Source organism: Panthera tigris, chromosome C1, assembly GCF_018350195.1.
Source record: "Panthera tigris isolate Pti1 chromosome C1, P.tigris_Pti1_mat1.1, whole genome shotgun sequence".
NCBI lineage: Eukaryota > Metazoa > Chordata > Mammalia > Carnivora > Felidae > Panthera > Panthera tigris.
Genome location: NC_056667.1, coordinates 126,734,578 through 126,753,191, shown reverse-complemented (window position 1 = coordinate 126,753,191; position 18,614 = coordinate 126,734,578). Strand labels below are relative to the sequence as shown.

The following is an 18,614-nucleotide window of genomic DNA, read 5'->3' as shown; positions in this document are numbered from 1 at the left end:
GTCGGGCTCTGGGCTGATGGCTCGGAGTCTGGAGCCTGTTTCCGATTCTGTGTCTCCCTCTCTCTCTGCCCCTCCCCCGTTCATGCTCTGTCTCTCTCTCTGTCCCAAAAATAAATAAAATAAAATAAAAAAAAAAAAAGAAGAAGAAACCAAGAAAGCATGTGCCCTGGAGACAGAAAGAAACCAGGACTGGAGTCAGGAGATGGACCAGCCAGGGGAAGTCCTTTTCCTCTGCAAAACTGGGAGGGTAAGTGAGGTTTCCCAGCAGGTCTCTTCCAGTCTATCAGGCTATGGATCTGTGACTATTAGGACAGGCTGCCCTTCTTTGGTTGAAGGGACAAAGAGACCCAAGCCAGTTACCTCCAGGAAGGGGTGGGGGAGGAAAGTTATTGTCAGACACAGCAAGGCTGATATGAACCCAGAAACCCCAAGAACAAGAGGCTTGGGGGCCGGCTCTTGATCTCCCTCTCTCCTCCCCTCTGGCATTTGTGATTCACTCTGTGAACCACACAGTTCTCTCTGCCAACATATTCCTATCTTCTGCTCCCTCATAATCTTATTTTACACACGGCTTTGGCCATGACTCTGTCCTGACTCTGCCTCAGTACATCCCTGGTCAATCTTCCTCATGTTTACTAGCTCAGATTCCTGAGAAAGAACAACTGATTGCTCTCACTCATCTGTTGACACCACATCATAATCATAATCTACGGTGGGCTGGCCATGCCAGTGTCAGGCCCCACCCCCCCCCCCAAGCTACTGATATGATGGGGCTGGGGCACAGGCCATGCCTGGCATTAAGCCTGGCAGTTGAGGCAGAAGTGGTGGCCGAGCAGCATCCCTTAGAAGGGGACACAGTGGGCAGGGGGTAAGGATTTGGAAGTCAAAGGCCATGATATATGGTAGAGTCAACAAGTGCCTAACAACGTACATTATCCAGAATGCAGATTGGATTGTCCCCTAAGTGATAGCACTTAATCTACTATAACCTCCCTCCTGCACCAACAATTAGACTTGTATCAGGTGTGTGGGTCTTAACCCTCTGACTTAAGTCTTCCAGAGATGGGGAAAGAAGCAGCAGTCAGTCCCATGGCCATGAGTAATCCTAGGGCTATCCCACTGATGGGTCATGCCTCTATGTACAGTGAGGACTGGCATCAGACACAAAGACCCCTGAATTACAAATAAGAGTCCTTGGCAATTTGTACGACCTTGAGAAAAATCACTTAACCTTCTGGACCTTGATTTCTCACTTGTAAAGAAAATAACATCTTCCCTATATCCTCTATAGAATTATAATGAGGAACAAAGGAGAAAACAAATTAAAAATTGCTTTTAAAGGCATAAAGTCCTAAATGCATCTAAATAAGCTAACAATAACTTCAGTGAAATCAGAAAATAGAGTCTATAGAAAATATAGGCATAGAAAAAAAAAAAAAAAACAAGACTAGAAGGAAATACACCAAAATGGTCAATTATCTGCGGTAGATAATGGTAGTTATTTCTGGACGGTATGATATGGGTGATTTTCACTTTTCATACTTTAACCTATATTCTTCAAATTTTCTGTATCAAATGTACTAGCGTGATAACTATAAAAATATTCCATTAAAAAATGTATGCGTCAAGGAGATCTCACTTTCTTCCCTGGCTATGTTAGTTGCGTTCTGGACATTTTATTGTTTTGTTTCTAAGTGTTTCACTTAGAGGCTGAGCAAAGGAAATAAAAGAAGGTCAGCTTCAAACCAGTCAATTTCTGCTGCATGTTAGCACTCCTTTGAAAGGATTCAAAGGCAAAAAGATGCTGAAAGGTCCCAGCTGAAATGAGGCTTACACGGTGTGTTTGCATTTCAACTATTGGGGCTGCCCTTGCTCTCACTTTAACTCCGCTGCGAAGAATTTAATTCTGCTATGCTGTTTCATCTCATTTAGGGAGCCCACATGACGCTGTGGTGAAAATTATTTCAAGAAAAATGTTCTCAGATCCTCAAGTAAAAAGGTACAATGTGAAAGTTTTATGCATTCATAAAGGGGTATTGCATACCTGGAGCCAATATGTCAGCAATGGTAATAAAAATACTCACTTTTGTAGCTGAACTAAATATACCTTGAGTCCCTAACTTTGTGCCACACTCTGTGCTAAACAGAATACAATAGTGACAAAGACAGACCCAGTCCCCCAGCACCTAACACAATGGCTGCATACATAGGAAGCTCCCAATGGACAGTCACCAAAAGAATGAATATATGAGCATTTCTGCCTCTGTGGGTGTCCTCTCACCCACAAATGTGGGCGGGGCGAACGAAAAGAGGCAGGTAATCTGGGATGAGCCAACTGTGTGCCCCATTCACCAACTCCACCCCTCAAAACTGGGTGGGGGGAGGGGGCGCAGGGGCAAACATTCTTTATCCCTTTGGAATCAAATTAAAATCAAAAATAAAGGAGAGAAATCAGTGTCTCAAAAGTTTAACTGAGCACAAGATAGAACATTAGATGATACTAAGGAATCACTGTTTAAATAAGTTTTTTGAAGGGATAAGGTTATTGTGCTTATGTTTTTTTTTTTTTTTAAGTTCTTAATGCCTGCTGAAGCAGTTAAGGATGAAATCATGTAAATCTAGTATTTGCTTTAAAATAATCTGCAGGGGCGCTTAGGTGGCTCAGTCGGTTAAATGTCCCAACTGTGGCTCAGGTCACGATCTCACGGTTCGCAGGTTCGAGCCCTGCATCGGGATCTATGCTGACAGCTCAGAGCCTGGAGCCTGCTTCAGATTCCGGCTCCCTCTCTCTGCGCCTCCCACACTCAAGCTCTCTCTCTTTCTCAAAAGAAAAACATTAAAAAATAATAATAAAATAAAATAATCTGGAGACAATGGACAAATGGGGATCTAGGACACAAGAACTACAAGATCAGCTAGACTGGCCACCGGTTGGTAAATGTGGAAGCCAGGTAACACGGATACCAGAGGTTCCCAGACTTGTCAGTACATGTGACCTAGCCAGGAAGCTTCAAAAATACTGATGCCTGTGTTCCAACCCCAGAGACTGAGAGTTAAATGGTCTGGGAGGGTGCCTCAGCATTAGGATTTCTGAAAGATCCCTAAGTGATTCTAATATGCAGGAACCAGTGGTCTATACCAGTCTCTATACTCTTGAGTATATCAGACAATTTGCAAAATAAAACTTTTTTTTTAACCTAATGAGAACAAAAGGTAGTTGAGCATCTGGGGATGGAGGGCTCACTGGTCCCCCCTCTCCGTGCATTAGGCCCAGGCCCCGCACCCCAGCTGTCTCCAAACCTCTTGGTTCCTAAAGCTGGGTGGGAACCTGCGCAGAAGGGCACAACCACATCAACCCACCGTCACCTACAAATGGCCCCATTCTCAAGCCCCTAAAAGGCAGGAGCCCTTGAGTGTGGCCATTCCCCTGCATTTTCAAGTCTGGACCTGACAATGCAGCCTCCCCGCCCCTCCCTCCCCCCACCCTTCTTTTACTTTGCCACCCGAACACTCGAACACTCGTCTCCCTTGGCTCCTTCTTTTGTGACATGAATTATCCACTTTCACCTCCTGCCAGGAAGGGGAGGCCAGGACTTCCTAACAGCCCCATGATTGACATTAATCATCCTCAGATGGACGGATGTTTTTTACCTACTCATTTCCAGCAGGACCTTCAAAGCCCTCTCACCTGGCTTCCCACACATCCCCATGGACAGGCACATCTTGTTGGAGAGTGCTTCATTTTAACCAGAATGTCTCAATAGTAGGTTTCATGTTCTCAGCTGTGCTCACAGTGGGGATGCGATTTTCCTTCATGAAAATGCCATTATTACAGAGCTGCAGGCTGAGTCCTACCAACAATAGGCCTCTATTATTTGTGGGGAAATGGTACTTTGGAGAAGGATTTGCACGTGGTTCTCTAAAATGAGCCAAGCGTGGCTGACAATCAAAGGCTTGCATACAACCTGTAACTTCAGCCACACTCCCAGACGTTCCAGGGGCCCGTGGTCATGGCCAGAACCTCTCTCTGAAGGTGAGAGGACCCCCAAGACCTGACAGAAAACCCAGTGAACTAAATCCTGACCTTACATCTGTGGCTCCAACAAGTGTTCTCTTTCCTTCATTCTTCTTTATTGAGCCCTTCAGAGATATCTGTCACTGTTGGGGGAACAACCTGGGAGGCCATCTCAGCCCTGAGGAAGAAAAGGAAATAGGTATTAAGTGCCCATCAGGTGCCACTGCTGTAGACACTTTGTATTAGAGATTGCACACCCCATTCCAATGTCCATAGGGTTAGGGATGGAAAGCGAACAAGAAAGCAAATTGAATGGGGTGTACAGTCTAAAGAAGGGAGACACCACTTTGTTTTAAACCAGTGTTTCGAGCAGTAAAATTGGTTCAGTGTAGCCAGATCGATATATATTTTTTCAGAGAAGCTGGAAACATGGAATTCCAAGTGAAATCATTCCATTTTTAAATGAAGGCAAAGAATTCCATTTTTAGAAAAACCATGGTGGCAAACACTAAACATTCCAAACTACAAGCATGGTTGGGCTGGACCACCCCTACCTGGACCCCTGGGTTGAAATCTGCTACTTTTGCTTGATACATTGTGTCTCTAAGCTCCTTCCCTGAACACCCCTTAGCCAGTCCCCTGGCCCCAGGATACCCATGCAAACTTGTTAGTGTGTTTCTCCTGCTGCACGGAAGAGGTTGCTACACATATCAGTCCCCACACTGGATGGTAAGGGACTTATGGTCTTGGCACCCTCAGAACCCAGCTTGTGCCCAGCATATTGGTCTTGAGTGAATGAATGAATCCGCATTTCATTTACTCTTCAGCTCCTGATGCTGGTGTTCTCATCCCCCATCACACAGACAAGGAAATAAGCCTCAGACAGGGCAAGGGACTTGTCCTAAACCCCCAGTCCCCACTCATGCCAATCTAACCCCAAGCCTGTGCTCTCCATGCCCCACGGGCACTGCTTCCTCTCCTGTCATTTTTCTTTGCACTTGCAAGCATTTTGTACCTGCTGAAAGCCACAGTCCTGGCTTGAGATACAAACAGCATGTTAAAATCATGTCAAAAGTCCTCCACTTTCCTTCCCAGCGTGTCACCAAGCCACTCACTGAGTTATTTACTGTTGGGGACTATGACCCCTTGCTGGGTCAAGGCTCAGCAAATCAGTAATTTTAAGATGCCTGTTAAATATCCAACAGCTGGTGCCTGTTAACTGGAGTCACCCTCCCCCCATCACTTAGGAGTTTTCAAACAACACAGAATATCTCCTGTTATGCCTCAGGCCTCAATTATTCGAAAGAAAGTATCACCAAAACATTGCTCTCCCTCCAAAAAAGAAAAAAAAATAGAAGAGCTCACGAAAATTACTCCTGAAGACACGTGCACACACTCAAACGCCCGCCTTCCTGGGAGAGATGCACTAGAGCCCCAGGGGAAAGTGGCTGTGGCCACTTCAGTCATGGAGGGGCGGGGGAGGGGCGAGGTGGGGAGGGGGCTTGCTCACCTTCCCCTGCACGCAGGCTCTGGGAAACTGACCCGCCGGGTTGAGTTCTAGCCTGGGCATCATCGGGAACCCCCCCCCACCTCCTCCTGGCACCCCCAAACCCTGAAAAGGCATGGGGTCCCCACACCCCTTGATCGAACTCCCCGGGTGCCGCGGGCTGCCTGCTGTTCGCACTCCTGGCTGCCCAAATCCAAGTGCCTGGCCTGCCACCTTGTGGACACTACGGGGAAAACACGCCGGTGGGCCGGCTCCAAATGCCCTCTGTCTGCGGATTATCACCCTCCACTTTGAGAGGGCAGCAAGGGATGGGAATACAGATGAAGAGCAGATTAATTCGACAAAATTAAAGAGAACCCATGAGGAGGATTTGCGGATCATTTTTCTTCCACATAATTAGAACTTTACATCAGGGAGGGTGCAAGTTTTAAATGCTCTAAATCCACACCACAGAGACCTCTTTAAAGACTGTGTGGCCCAGTGGTTACTAAAATTTGGGGGGTGTCACTATCTTCCAGGGAGATGTTTTTAAATGCAAATACCCCACCCACTGCAATCTATTTATTCAGAATCCAGGTCTAGCATTTATATATTTTTATTGTGACAAAAATCATATAACATAAAATTTACCACCTTAACTATTTTTTTTTTAACATCCAGTAAGGTGCATACTAGACCCCTCTGGGCTGCCTGGAATGAAGGCACCTTTTCTGTCCCCCCAAAATGCACCAGCCAAATAAGTGGAAGAGGGGAAATGCAGCCTGCATTCTGCTTCCCTTCCCAGGTCTCCTGACTCAGGACTCTATCCCCCGCAGGAAAACTCACTTAGCCTAAGTAAATCTGAAAGTGGTGATATTTCCTAATTCTCACAAAGATCCTGTATATCCTTGTAACCTGCAAAACCAGAGACCCATGGGGAACGTGTGTGAAGGCCACCAGGAATCACTTGTACCAAATGGAAGGCACTGGGGAATCTGGCATGGCATTCTAGTCATTTTGAAGTTAGGATTATTGAGAGCCTTCTGTTTTGTTGACAAGGACTGAGACCATACAAACCCCACAGGCCAAGGTGAGCTAGGAAAATATGTTCACGCGGGAAGTTTAGAACACAGCTCTTCCTACTCTGCTGTTTTCCAGGAGTTAGGCAAGCGCAGCGGCCCCTCTGGCAACCCCAAAGCCTGATTTGGTTGTACTTCTCCAGGTGATATGACAGTTACGGTCCCGGAGGGAGAGAGGTTGACAGCATCCCTTCCAGATAATCATGTCTTAGAAAGTTTATCTCCCACATACAGAATCATTCCAAAGACTGAGCTGGGTGAGGATTTCTCTTAGCTTTTTTACAGTGCATGCTCAAGACTCAGGTCGTGGGACGAGGCAGGAACCACCTTAACTCTTTTTAAGTGTATAGTTCAGTGTTCAGTATATTCACTACGTTAGATGCCTCATATAGGCACAGTCATGTGGTATTTGTCTTTTTGTGTCTGGCTTATTTCACCTAGCATAATGTCCTCAAGTTCCATCTATGTTGTAGCCTGTGACAGGATTTTTTCCTTGTTGAGACTGACTGACATTCCACTGACTGACTGACATACCTCAGTTCGTTTGTCCACTCATCTGTCAGTGGACAGTTGGGATGCTTCCAGCTTTTGCCTATTGTGAATAACGCTGCTGTGAATATGGGTGTGCAACTATTGCCTTGAGACCTTGCTAATTTCAAACACTGACTAGTGCTACAAAGAAAACCAACCAGATTCAGTGACAGAGTGACTCAGAGTGGCAGCTCCTATAACAATGACAGTAATACTTTTTTAAATTTTTTAAAATTTTTTTTTTTTTTTCAGAGAGAGAGACCGAAAGATTGTGAGCAGGGGAGGGGCAGGGAGTGAGGGAGACACAGAATCCGAAGCAGCCTCCAGGCTCTGAGCTGTCAGCACAGAGCCCAACGAGAGGCTCGAACTCACGAACCGTGAGATCATGACCTGAGCCGAAGTGGGACACTCAACCAATTTAGCCACCCAGGCGCCCCAACAATAACAGTCATACTTAAATGTAACATTGTGCCCCAGGCAATGTCCTAAGGGCTCCATTTATATCAACTTCTATAAACTGCAGGATATAAGGATATCACAATCCTGATTTACAGCTGAGCAAGAGAGGAAACGTGGAGCAGTTCAGTGCTTGCTGAATATTACACAACCAGGACATGATAGAGCCAAGAAGGAAGCCAGGCAGGAGGGCTCCGGAGTCCCAGAAGGCAGGCAACATCTGAGCTGAGACATGAATGGCAAAGAGGAGTCAGCCAAGAACAGTTGTGGGATAGAGCATTCCCAGGCAGCAAATGCAAAGGGGCAAGAACCAGCTTCCAGTACTGAAAGAAAACCAAAATGACTGAAGTAACAGGTAGAATCAGAGGGAAAAGGGAGAGCACATGGGAAGGCAGGGTCAGATTATAAAAGATCTCATTAGCCAGAATGAGGAGGTTGGATTTTATATTACTGACTCTGGGAAATCACTGGAGTTTTAACCATGGCAAAGACTCCAGCTTTTGCTTTCCTCCTGATAGCTTTCCTCATCGATATATATTAAATATGATTGCAACAAGAAAGCACGTCTGGTGGGGACCTTAAAGGTCCAAGTTTCTGAGTTTCTTCGTTCTTGGACATATTTCACTAATACTCTATGCATGGTTGGAATCTCCAAGGCTACAGCATCACATCCATGAACATCTTCACACTGAGGCCAGCTTTCCGAGGCAACCATTACTTAACTGATGACCTATGTCCACCTTAACTGCAGACTATAATTTGCTTTTACCTCACTGCAGTATCATTACACCTCACAGCCCTGGGAACAGCACTTGATCATTTTTAGAATTCTGACTTCCCACCACAGGGGGACAAGATTACTTACCCCCACTTAGGGAGATCTGCAGAGACCAGTAATTGCTGTGGGTGGGTTAATGAGTGTGAATTAGAACTGCAGCCCGATTAAGGGAAGAACAGACAGCCGAGGAAAGAGATGTGTCAGTACTTTTACCATGGAATAGCATTTATGGCTACATAAACTGGAGAAGATCAAAAGAGCTCTTTTGCTCTTTTACGTGAAACTTTTGCCCTCCTCAGAGGCTGTGCCATTATTCTAAGCCTGTGTCCCCAAAGAGGGCAGACCCGTCAGGAACTGCTCATCCCTGAAGTTTTCATGGCATAACAATCTTTGCCTTTTATCTCGACCAATTCACCTCATCACGGAAAAGTTTAATCCTGTGCACCTCCCAACAGCGCTCTGATTGCCCTATAGGGACTTCCCTCTGCCCCCTACTGGATGTAATCATTGTGGGACAAGAAATCCAGGAGGGAGCATCTGGGTGGCTCAGCAGGTTAAGTGTCAGACTCTTGGTTTCAGCTCAGGTCATGATCTCATGGTTCGGTGCGTGGCTTCGAGCCCTGCATTGGGCTCTGCACTCCCGGTGTGGAGCCTGACTAGGGGTCTCTCTCTCCCTTTCTCTGCCCCTCCCTTGCTCATGCACGCTTGCTTGCTTGCTCTCTCTTTCTCTTTCTTTCTCTCAAAATAAATAACGAACGAACGAACGAACGAAAGAAAGAAAGAAAGAAAGAAAGAAAGAAAAGAAAAGAAAAGAAAAGAAATCCAGGTGTCTACCCTCCATAGTGGGAGCTGGAGGGGGTCCCTGAAAGTTCCTTCCACTCTGTTCTTCCTCTCACCAACTTGGTGCAGGGTGGTTATGTGACCTTAGCCCGGGACAGTCACGACACCTTGGCTCAGCCAATCAAATACTTGCCTCCCTGAGATGTTGAATCTTGGCTGGTTGACACAAGGTCTGGCAAGAAATTGGGTTCACCGATGAGATCAATGAGCTGAGCCTGCTACCAGTGTCTTCCAGAGCAATCTGGTGCCCATATGCTCCAGCCTAGTTCTTCAGCCCTCACTTCACTCTTTGGAGCCCTTTTATGCTAAAATTAGCCAATGTTTCTGTTACTTGCAACTAAAAAACCCAAGTAGATACAGTGAACATTCAGAGACTACAATTAGGTATCAACAAGCACCTAGTATCTCCAAGGAGCTACATGCATCTGCTCTCCAAAAACACAATGGCAAAAAAAGGGAGGGGGCAGGGACTTCTCTCTCTCTCACAATGAAGAGGTCCCCGGGTAGGGACTCCAGGGCTGGTATGGTGGCTCCAAGATGTTCACAGTGATGTAGGCTCCACCTAGCTTTCTGCTCTACTACCTTTAACTCATGTTTCCATTTATGGGGTGCCCTTCTGATCCTGATTGGCACTGTGACTTGAGTCATCCCAGCCACTTTCCTAGCAGGACAGAGGGACAGGAAAAAGGTAGTCTCCTGACAGCAAGCTAAGTGTGCTGGAACTTACTTCTACCCACAAGTCATTGATTGCCCCAACTTTAAGGAAAGCTAACAAATGAAAGTTTTTCTAATGGGCAAATGGCCTATTCAAATATACAGGAGCCCTCTCCTACAAAAGGAGAAAATGGATACTGAGTAGGCAACTAGCAACCTCTTTTACATGTTTTCTTTTTTTTTTTTTTTAATGTTTATTTATTTTTTGAGACAGAGACAGAGCACAAGTGGGGAGGGGAAGAGATCCAGGGAGACACAGAATCTGAAGCAGGCCCCAGGCTCTTAGCTGTCAGCACAGAGCCCAACACGGGGCTCGAACTCATGAGCCATGAGATCATGACTTGAGCCAAAGTCAGACACTTAACCAACTGAGCCACCCAGGTGCCCCCACAGACTGCTTTCCTGAAAATTGCCGAAGCTTCAGAAGGATATTCTAAGGATTCTCACGCTTCTTTTCTCAACCTTTCTTGGCCAAGCCATTCTGAAAATATACCCCAGTCTAAATTCTGATTATGAGGGAAACAACAGGAAACTATCCATTTCCATAGAGCTGACTCAGAATCATGGTAACAGCACATCTTTACTGAATGACTTTGAACCAGACCCTTGATTCTTCAGAAACTTAGTTGCCTAAAACATAAAATCTGCCTTAATCAACGAGAACCGGCTGAGATAACAACCCACGATCCCATCTACTTCAAAGATGATATGGAATCAATGTCTCCAATAGATCAAGTGTCCAGTTGTGCTGAAAAGAGCACAAAAATATTTTTTAAAAGATACAGCGGTCCTAAAGTGAATAGGACTTTTATAGTTCTCAGCCTTTGCCCCCAAGAAGAGTTTGAATTGTGCCTCAAGCTTAGGCAGGAATCTGTCTGCCTGGATTTCCTTAGGAACTAGAGAGGAAAAACTGCTAGGTTACAAAGCCAGAGGTGAACTCACCTGAGGTAGCTAGGGAGGAAGGGGAAAATTGCAACTTTAGGGCAAAAACATGTGTGTTTGTTCCTGCTGGAAGACAACTGTCCATGCATCCCTTGGGTTTCTGCGCATGTTGCAAGGGGTGGCATTGATTGCTTTTTTTTTCCCCCAAACTATCTTTTCCTGGGTATCTATATAGAGAACAGCCTTAGAAGACAGAGACAGTATCTCTCTCCAGAGCAAAGAATAAATTTGCTTGCCCATAGATGAAGATAACATCTCCCTCCAGAGCTGAGGGCAAGCAGGCTTGTTTCCCACTATAAAAGATTCAGGGGGAGCCTGGGCGCTCAGTTGGTTACGTGTTCAACTCTTGGTTTCAGCTCAGGTCATGATCTTGTGGTTTCGTGAGTTTAAGACCCACATCAGGCTCTGTGCTAGCAGCATGGACCCTGCTTGGGATTCTCTGCCTCCCTCTCTCTGCCCTCCCCACTCACGATGTCTCTCTTTCAAAATAAATAAACTTACAAAAAAAAAAGAAAGAAAAAGATTCAGTCTCCCTAAACTCAGGGTACGTCTCCTGTGACACAACTCCCTGCATTTGTGGGTGTCACCCGGCCCTCTCCATATCACCCTGTGGGAATGGGGTTCAGGGAACTGGCACAAACACTGACTCTCATGCTACTGCTACTGTGTGAAGTAACAAAGTTCTTTGTCCCTGAACCAGGAGTCCATCAGCACCCATAAAACTGCAGCAGTCTAACTGCTTGGCTTGCAAGTCGCGAGTGGGGTACAATCTCAGACCCTTCCCAGTCTTTATATGTTTCCTCTTCATCACCACCTTCCTCCTCCCCTGCTTCTCCAATCTACCTCCTGAACGTGAACACTGGGTCCTTAGCTCCCATTCATCCCCCAGGAAATAGAAGTATTTTTAACATTTTCAACTAAATCACAGAAATCTCAAAATAGTGCTCTGTATATACTGTCAAGAGCTTTCTGGTTGTAGAATGCATCCCTCCTGGCACATAGTCCCTGCTACGGCCAAACCTTCAGCATGACGTAGTTAAATCACGCTTGCCCATGGTGATAGATGTTTCTCATGGGACTCAACCACATGAGGCAGAAAAAAAAGGGATTGTGTGTCCAACCCAATGCTGCCCAGAAGCGACCCAAGAGCCATGGAGAGGATGTGTCTTTATCTCCAACTTCCACGTTCTGACATTATCAGGCTGAGCTGCTGATGGCTGATTTTTTTATTTTAATTGGAAAGTTAAGGGAATGGGCCTGTAAATAACAGACATAGCTGACGGTGGATGAAACGGTCCATGCTGTTTGACTTTTCAATATTAAAGACCTTCACTCACCCCAGATACACACAAAGAATGATCAGATAAGAAATCATCTACTCCTGGTCAAGCCCAGTGATCTGCCGTCATCTGCTGGGGTCACAGCAAAAATGAAACACTGAACAGTAATAAAAAAGACAGCAATCGACTCTGCCAATTCCATTCATTTCTGACCCATCTGCACCCAGGTACATCGGAAACTCAGCCCTCAGAAAGCAATAGTGAGCATGCTTCAGCTGTCAGACCCCAGCATGACCTTTCTTTCCCTTCTGCCAGAAGTCTGGAGCTAAGGCCAACTTTCTCAAATTCCATTCTCCTCACAGAAATAATAAAAGATTCTGTATTTCTATGAGCACATCCCGATTGGCCTGCTTTTCCTAAGAGAAGGGCTTTGCTCTAGAGTCACCAAATGTTAAAGAGCTGAGTGGGACCTTAGAAATCCCCCTGTTCAAACTTTCATTTTCATACAAAGAACTGAGGCTCTGGGCAGTTAGTGATCAGGTGATCACTAACCCCTTATCAGACATGGTTTGCAAATATTTTTTCCCATTCCGTAAGATTGATTGTCTTTTCATTGCATTGATAGTTTCTTTTGCTGTGTAGAAGCTTTTGGTTTGATGTAGTCCAACCTGTTTGGTATTTTTTTTAATGTTTACTTATTTTTGAGAGTCAGAGCAGGGGAGGCATGGAGAGGGGTGGTGGGGAGTGGATCTGAAGTGGGGTCTGCACTGACAGCAGCAAGCCTGATGCAGAACCCAAACCCACCAACCCTGAGATGGTGATCTGAGCCGAAGTTGGACCCTCAATCGACTGAGCCACCCAGGTGCCCCCCCACCTGTATTTTTATTTTATTGCTTATGCTCTAGGTGTCATGTCTAAAAAATCATTCCCAGGAACCATGACAAGGAGGGTTTTTTTTCTGTTTTCTTCTGTGAGTTTCATGGTTTCAGGTCTTACGTGTAAGTCTGTAATCAAACCATGAACACTTCATTGAGAGTCGGCCAAGGCTGTGTGGTTAATGCATATTGAGGAACCTCTTCAGTTTCTTCCTTCTGAGAGCAAGACTTTCTGTTATATTTGGGGAACTTCTGGTGTGTAATAATCTATTCTGAACCTCCCTGAGCCAGCTCCTTAATTACTCTCTTGGCTTTTTAGGCTAGGTAAACCCCAAGGAGCTCTCTCAGCTGTGCAGGGACACACGGAAGAAAAAGGAGGAACTCTTGAGATGTGCCCCTTCTCTACCCTCCCCCAGCTATTTTCCACTTTGGGTCAAGAAGAGGTCAAAAACAGGTGCCATTTGAACCATTTGTTCAGCTTAAACAGTATGCTCATTATTTGGTTAAAAAAATTTTTTTTTGTCCTTCGGAGCACCTGAGTGGCTCAGTCAGTTGAGTGTCTGACTCTTGATTTCAGCTCAGGTCATGATCTCTCAGTTTGTGGGATCGAGCCCCATGTCAGGCTCTGTGCTGACAATGCAGAGTCTGCTTGGGATTCTTCTCTCTCTGACCCTCACTCTCTCCCCCTCCCTCACATGCACACACGTGTTCCCTCTCTCTTGAAAATAAATACTTTAAAAAGAATTTGTTCTCATATATAAAAACCAGAGTTCACCCTCCCATCCCAAAATTCCAATTTCCAGTTTTGCTTGAAAAATCGAAATTAAAACCAACATGTCACATGGCAATGCCAAGGAATAGCTGTCCTTTTTAGATGGTGACATGAGCTCTCTGGTATATCATAATCTCCACTCCGTCCCTGATACCTCCTGCCTATTCCTCCTAGAAAACTGGATATATGACCTCTAGAGGAAGATTTATTGTGGTAGCTTGTTCATTGTGCCAAAAAAACATTAATTAATTGCCTATAAACATCTAACTAAACCCAGAAAAACCCCTAACAGCATGGAGTTTATATTCTGGTGTGGGATGACAGGCAACAAATAATTATAGAGTATACCAGAAAGTGATTGTCCTTTGAAGAAAATACAACAAAGAAGGAGATACCAAGGGTGGGGGGGTTACAATTTAAAAATAGGATAGGCAGGGAAAGGCTCACCAAGACATTTAAGTTAAAACTTAAAGGAGGTGCAGGAAGATGCCATGCAAATATGGCTTGGGAATAGCATTACATGCAAAAGGAACAACAAGTGCAAAGGCCCTGAGATATTATAGTAAGAGCCATGGCTGGGGACACAGACATTTCTGTAGGTTCCAAGGACATTCATTGTGTCCCGTCCATTCTTCTTTCCCATCCCCCACTTCATCCTCAACCCCGGCTCCAGCAAAGTTAGTGTGCCAGTGCCACAGACATCACAGGGGTAAGGGCACCCCAGCTTGGAGGCAACTAGAAACCTCTCCAAGGTATCCACAACCATGGATACTTTGAAGGAAATCAAAATCCGGGTTACCCACTCCCATCTCCACTCTTTGGAACACTGAACTCCCTGTGACCACTTCTATAGTAGAGGCTTCCTGCCGGTCTGTTGGTCCCCTCTGCCACCTCCCTGCTTACAGTCACCCATGGCTCTCTATGAACACCGCCCCTCTCACCCAGCCTGACTCTTCCCACGGGACTTGCCCAGTTGTCCCTAAGCTGGGCCCTAAACAAAGGCAACGTGCAATATGTCTGTGCAAGGCTCCTGGCAGGGCTGCTTGTCTCGGCTGGTATTAAGCGTGTTCTGTGAAGGACCAACAGTGGCATCAAAGACAAGGCATTTGGGCCATGTTAGGAAGTTCTGAATTTGACTGTTCAGAGCTCCTACTTAGCAATGTCCTCTCTATCCTCAACTTGCATCAAAGGAAGCAATGCTTTTTTTTTTTTAATTTTTTTTAACGTTTATTTATTTTTGAGACAGAGAGAGACAGAGCATGAACGGGGGAGGGTCAGAGAGAGGGAGACACAGAATCTGAAACAGGCTCCAGTCTCTGAGCTGTCAGCACAGAGCCCGACGCGGGGCTCGAACTCACGGACCGCGAGATCATGACCTGAGCCGAAGTCGGCCGCCCAACCGACTGAGCCACCCAGGCGCCCCGGAAGCAATGCTCTTGAGACCAGGAACAAAGCAAATAATCCCACACAGTCCTTATGTCACCAAGCAGTAAATTCCTCGCAAGGCTTCCAGTCCCACTCATCTCTCTTTTTTTTTTCTTAAACGTTCATTTATTTTTGAGAGAGAGAGAAAGAGAGTGTGTGAGCAGGGGAGGGGCAGAGAGAGAGAGAGGGAGACCCAGAATCCAAAGCAGGCTCCAGGCTCCGAGCCATCAGCAAAGAGCCCGATGCGGGACCTGAACTCATGAACAGGGAGATCGTGAGCTGAGCCAAAGTTAGACGCTCAACCAACTGAGCCACCAAGGTGCCCCATCTCTTTCCTTTTTAGAATTAGAACCAGGGGCACCCGGGTGGCTCAGTCTGTTGAGCAACAGACTTCATCTCAGGTCGTGGTCATGGCTCAGGTCCTGATCTTGGTGTTCATGGGTTCAAGTCTCCTGTTAGCGTCAGGCTTGCTGCTGTCAGTGCAAGGCCCATTTCAGATCCTCTATCCCTCTCTCTGCCCCACCCCTACTTGCACTCTCTCTCTTTCAAAAATAAATAAGCATTAAAAGAAGAAGAAGAAGAAGAAGAAGAAGAAGAAGAAGAAGAAGAAGAAGAAGAAGAAGAAGAAGAATTAGAACCAGAAGTGAGGGCGCTATCACAGAGATGTCTACTCAAATTGGAAAATGAAGTCAGATGTTTTCTGACAGGAAGCAAATAGATTTGGCTGATGGGCTTAACCATGGGGGGCACTTTCCACAAATTAAATTGACAGTTTCATATAAATACATACAAACCTTTCGCATTTGATATAAAATATTACATTGGCAAAGTTGCACTGCACTGACCGATGCTTTATTTTCTCATTTACAAATATACCAGGTTAAAGATTATACCTTTCATTGAAAAAAATAAGTATAATTAATAATAATTTGATGAGGATTAACATATACTTTTCACTATACTTCTAAGAAATCAAGACAGTGAATAAGTCTTACAACTGGATAACAAATCTTTTGCAATTCAGGCTGTCTCCAATTCTCTGCTTTTAATAAAACTGAAAGGAAACCTAACTGCATTGTCAAATGATATATCATTACTACAAGCATCGAATAAATGTTGTGATATATCATTATGTGGTTGTTGTTATACAAACACAAAAAGTTCAAACTAGTATAATAAATCTGCTTCCATAACTATTTAGTTTACATATGAATTTTTTAATTTGCATCTATAAAAAAGAGGAATAGAATTGATGCTGCCCCAGTTCCTTTCTGCCAATAAGTGATAGTCAACTATGAAGACATGAACTATTTGTTAAAGACCGAATCATGTCATTTACCAGATATATTTCCAAAAAAATTTTTTTTTCACATTTTATGACTAGTATCAGAATTGTGGTATTATTATATTATGGCCAATAGCATACTATAGTGTACTTGTGTACTACTAATAATTACAATGATTACTCAATCAGGAAGAATTTATTAATACTTAGGGTTTTATGATCACAGGCTATAAAGGAAGAATTCAGTTTTAGTCAGTAAAATTTTGGTTTTAGAAGAACATACTGGAATGCTCAATAAAAAACTTTCAAGCATAAAAAAGTACACATTAGGATCAGATTTTGTGGAGTAAGCAGAATACAAATTCAAAGAAAGAAAGTAAAGATATAAAATGTCCAAATGCTACAGAAGAGGTTGTTTATGTATTCAAGAACAGATAATGATGGATATCAAAGTCCTATAGTAGATTCCATTGAATAAATTTAAAAGTATAATATGAGTGATTTTTTTTATTTTTTTAATTTATTTTATTTTATTTTATTGAGAGAGAGAGAACGTGTGTGTGCGAGTGGGCAGAGGGAGAGGGAGACACAGAATCCAAAGCAGGCTCCAGGCTCTGAGCTGTTTCAAACCCATGAGCCATGAGATCATGACCTGAGCCAAAGTCAGATGCTTAACTGACTGAGCCACCCAGGCACCTCAATATAAGTGATTTTTAAATGTCAATATTTAGAATATACCAGAAGTGACATAATTTTCATTATAATAATTTTCTTAGGTGTGATAGTGGTACTTATTGTCTTATGATAGGAGAACGTCCATATTCTGAGATGTACCAGCTGTCACGAAATTTCTCCATATTCATATATCAACTGCACTATTAATTCAATACTTTTATTTTAATTGGTTCATTTTCTTTAACTTAAATTAGCTCATTTTGAAAGAAAACATTATGTCATTAGCACAAATAGATAATCAGCATTACTTGTTATAAAAAGAAGATAAATATCAACAGAAACAATGAAAATAGAGGACATTTTAACTTTATGGCTAGATTCTGTCACTTACACGATGACTCTAAGCCTGAAACCTACTCTCTTGTATTTAAAAAAGGGGGCTATACTGCAAAAAGCAGTTTAGGGAGTGGTAGAAGGATTAATGTAACAAAATCCAAACAAACTTCATTTTTTTCTCTCAGATGAGGCTGAAAACAAAGACAATTAAAATGGAGTGATGAGAAGGAAATCTTGCCATTTGCAACAACATGAATGGACCTAGAGAGTATTATGCTAAGTGAAATAAGTCAGACAGAGAAAGACAAATACCATATGATTTCCCTTACATGTGGAATCTAAAAACCTAAGCAAATGAACAAACAAGACAGCAAACAAAAAACAGAAACAGACTCAGGGATACAAAGAACAAACTGATGGTTGCCAGAGGGTAAGGAGTTGGGCGGGGTGGGAGGGCAAAATAGGTGAAGGGGACTAAGAGGTACGAACTTCCAGTTATAAAATAAATAACTCACAGGGATGAAAAGTACAGCATAGGGAATATAGTCAATAATATGGTAATAACATTGTACGGTGACAGATGGTAACCATGCTTATTTTGATAAGCATATTCTGTAACGTATATAAATGTCAAATCACTATGTTGTACACGTGAAACTAATATAATATTGTATGTCAACTATACTTCAATTAAAAACAAAAAGTTTAAAACATTTTAATGGAGTGCTTTACACGCTAAATCGATGAGGTACAGACTGCTAGAAGAACACACCGGGGGCTGGAGTTCTCAAAAAGGCAGAGGGGACATCCAAACAAAGGTCTACAGATGAAAGAACACAAAGGTTGAAGGTTCAGTATGACTCAGGCTGACTGAACCTCCTGGTTTTCATGACAGAGTTCTAGTCTTCCCAGAGTAATGACTAACAGCACCCTCTTTCATCCCAAGTATATTGCCTACACAGTCAACTGGAGATCTCCCCAACTAAGACCGAAATGTTGGAATATTGGTGAGAAGAGACTAAAAATGAGGTTGAAGAGGTGGGAAGAGCCCAGCTGAATCCTGAGGGCAATGAGGAGCCACAAGCACTGGAGCAGGGGAGTGCCTTGAGACTGCATGTGAAAAAG

The 18,614-nt window shown here is 44.1% G+C and overlaps 1 long non-coding RNA gene across 5 annotated transcripts in view; it reads right to left on the bottom strand.

The window, feature by feature from the left end:
* Positions 1-18,614, bottom strand: part of LOC122240901 — a 324,657-nt gene that overhangs the window by 284,914 nt on the left and 21,129 nt on the right. For all 5 annotated transcript variants that reach the window (XR_006220680.1, XR_006220678.1, XR_006220679.1 and 2 more), the window contains exon 2: positions 4,085-4,193. This is a non-coding gene — a long non-coding RNA (uncharacterized LOC122240901). The remainder of the gene's footprint in view (positions 1-4,084; positions 4,194-18,614) is intronic.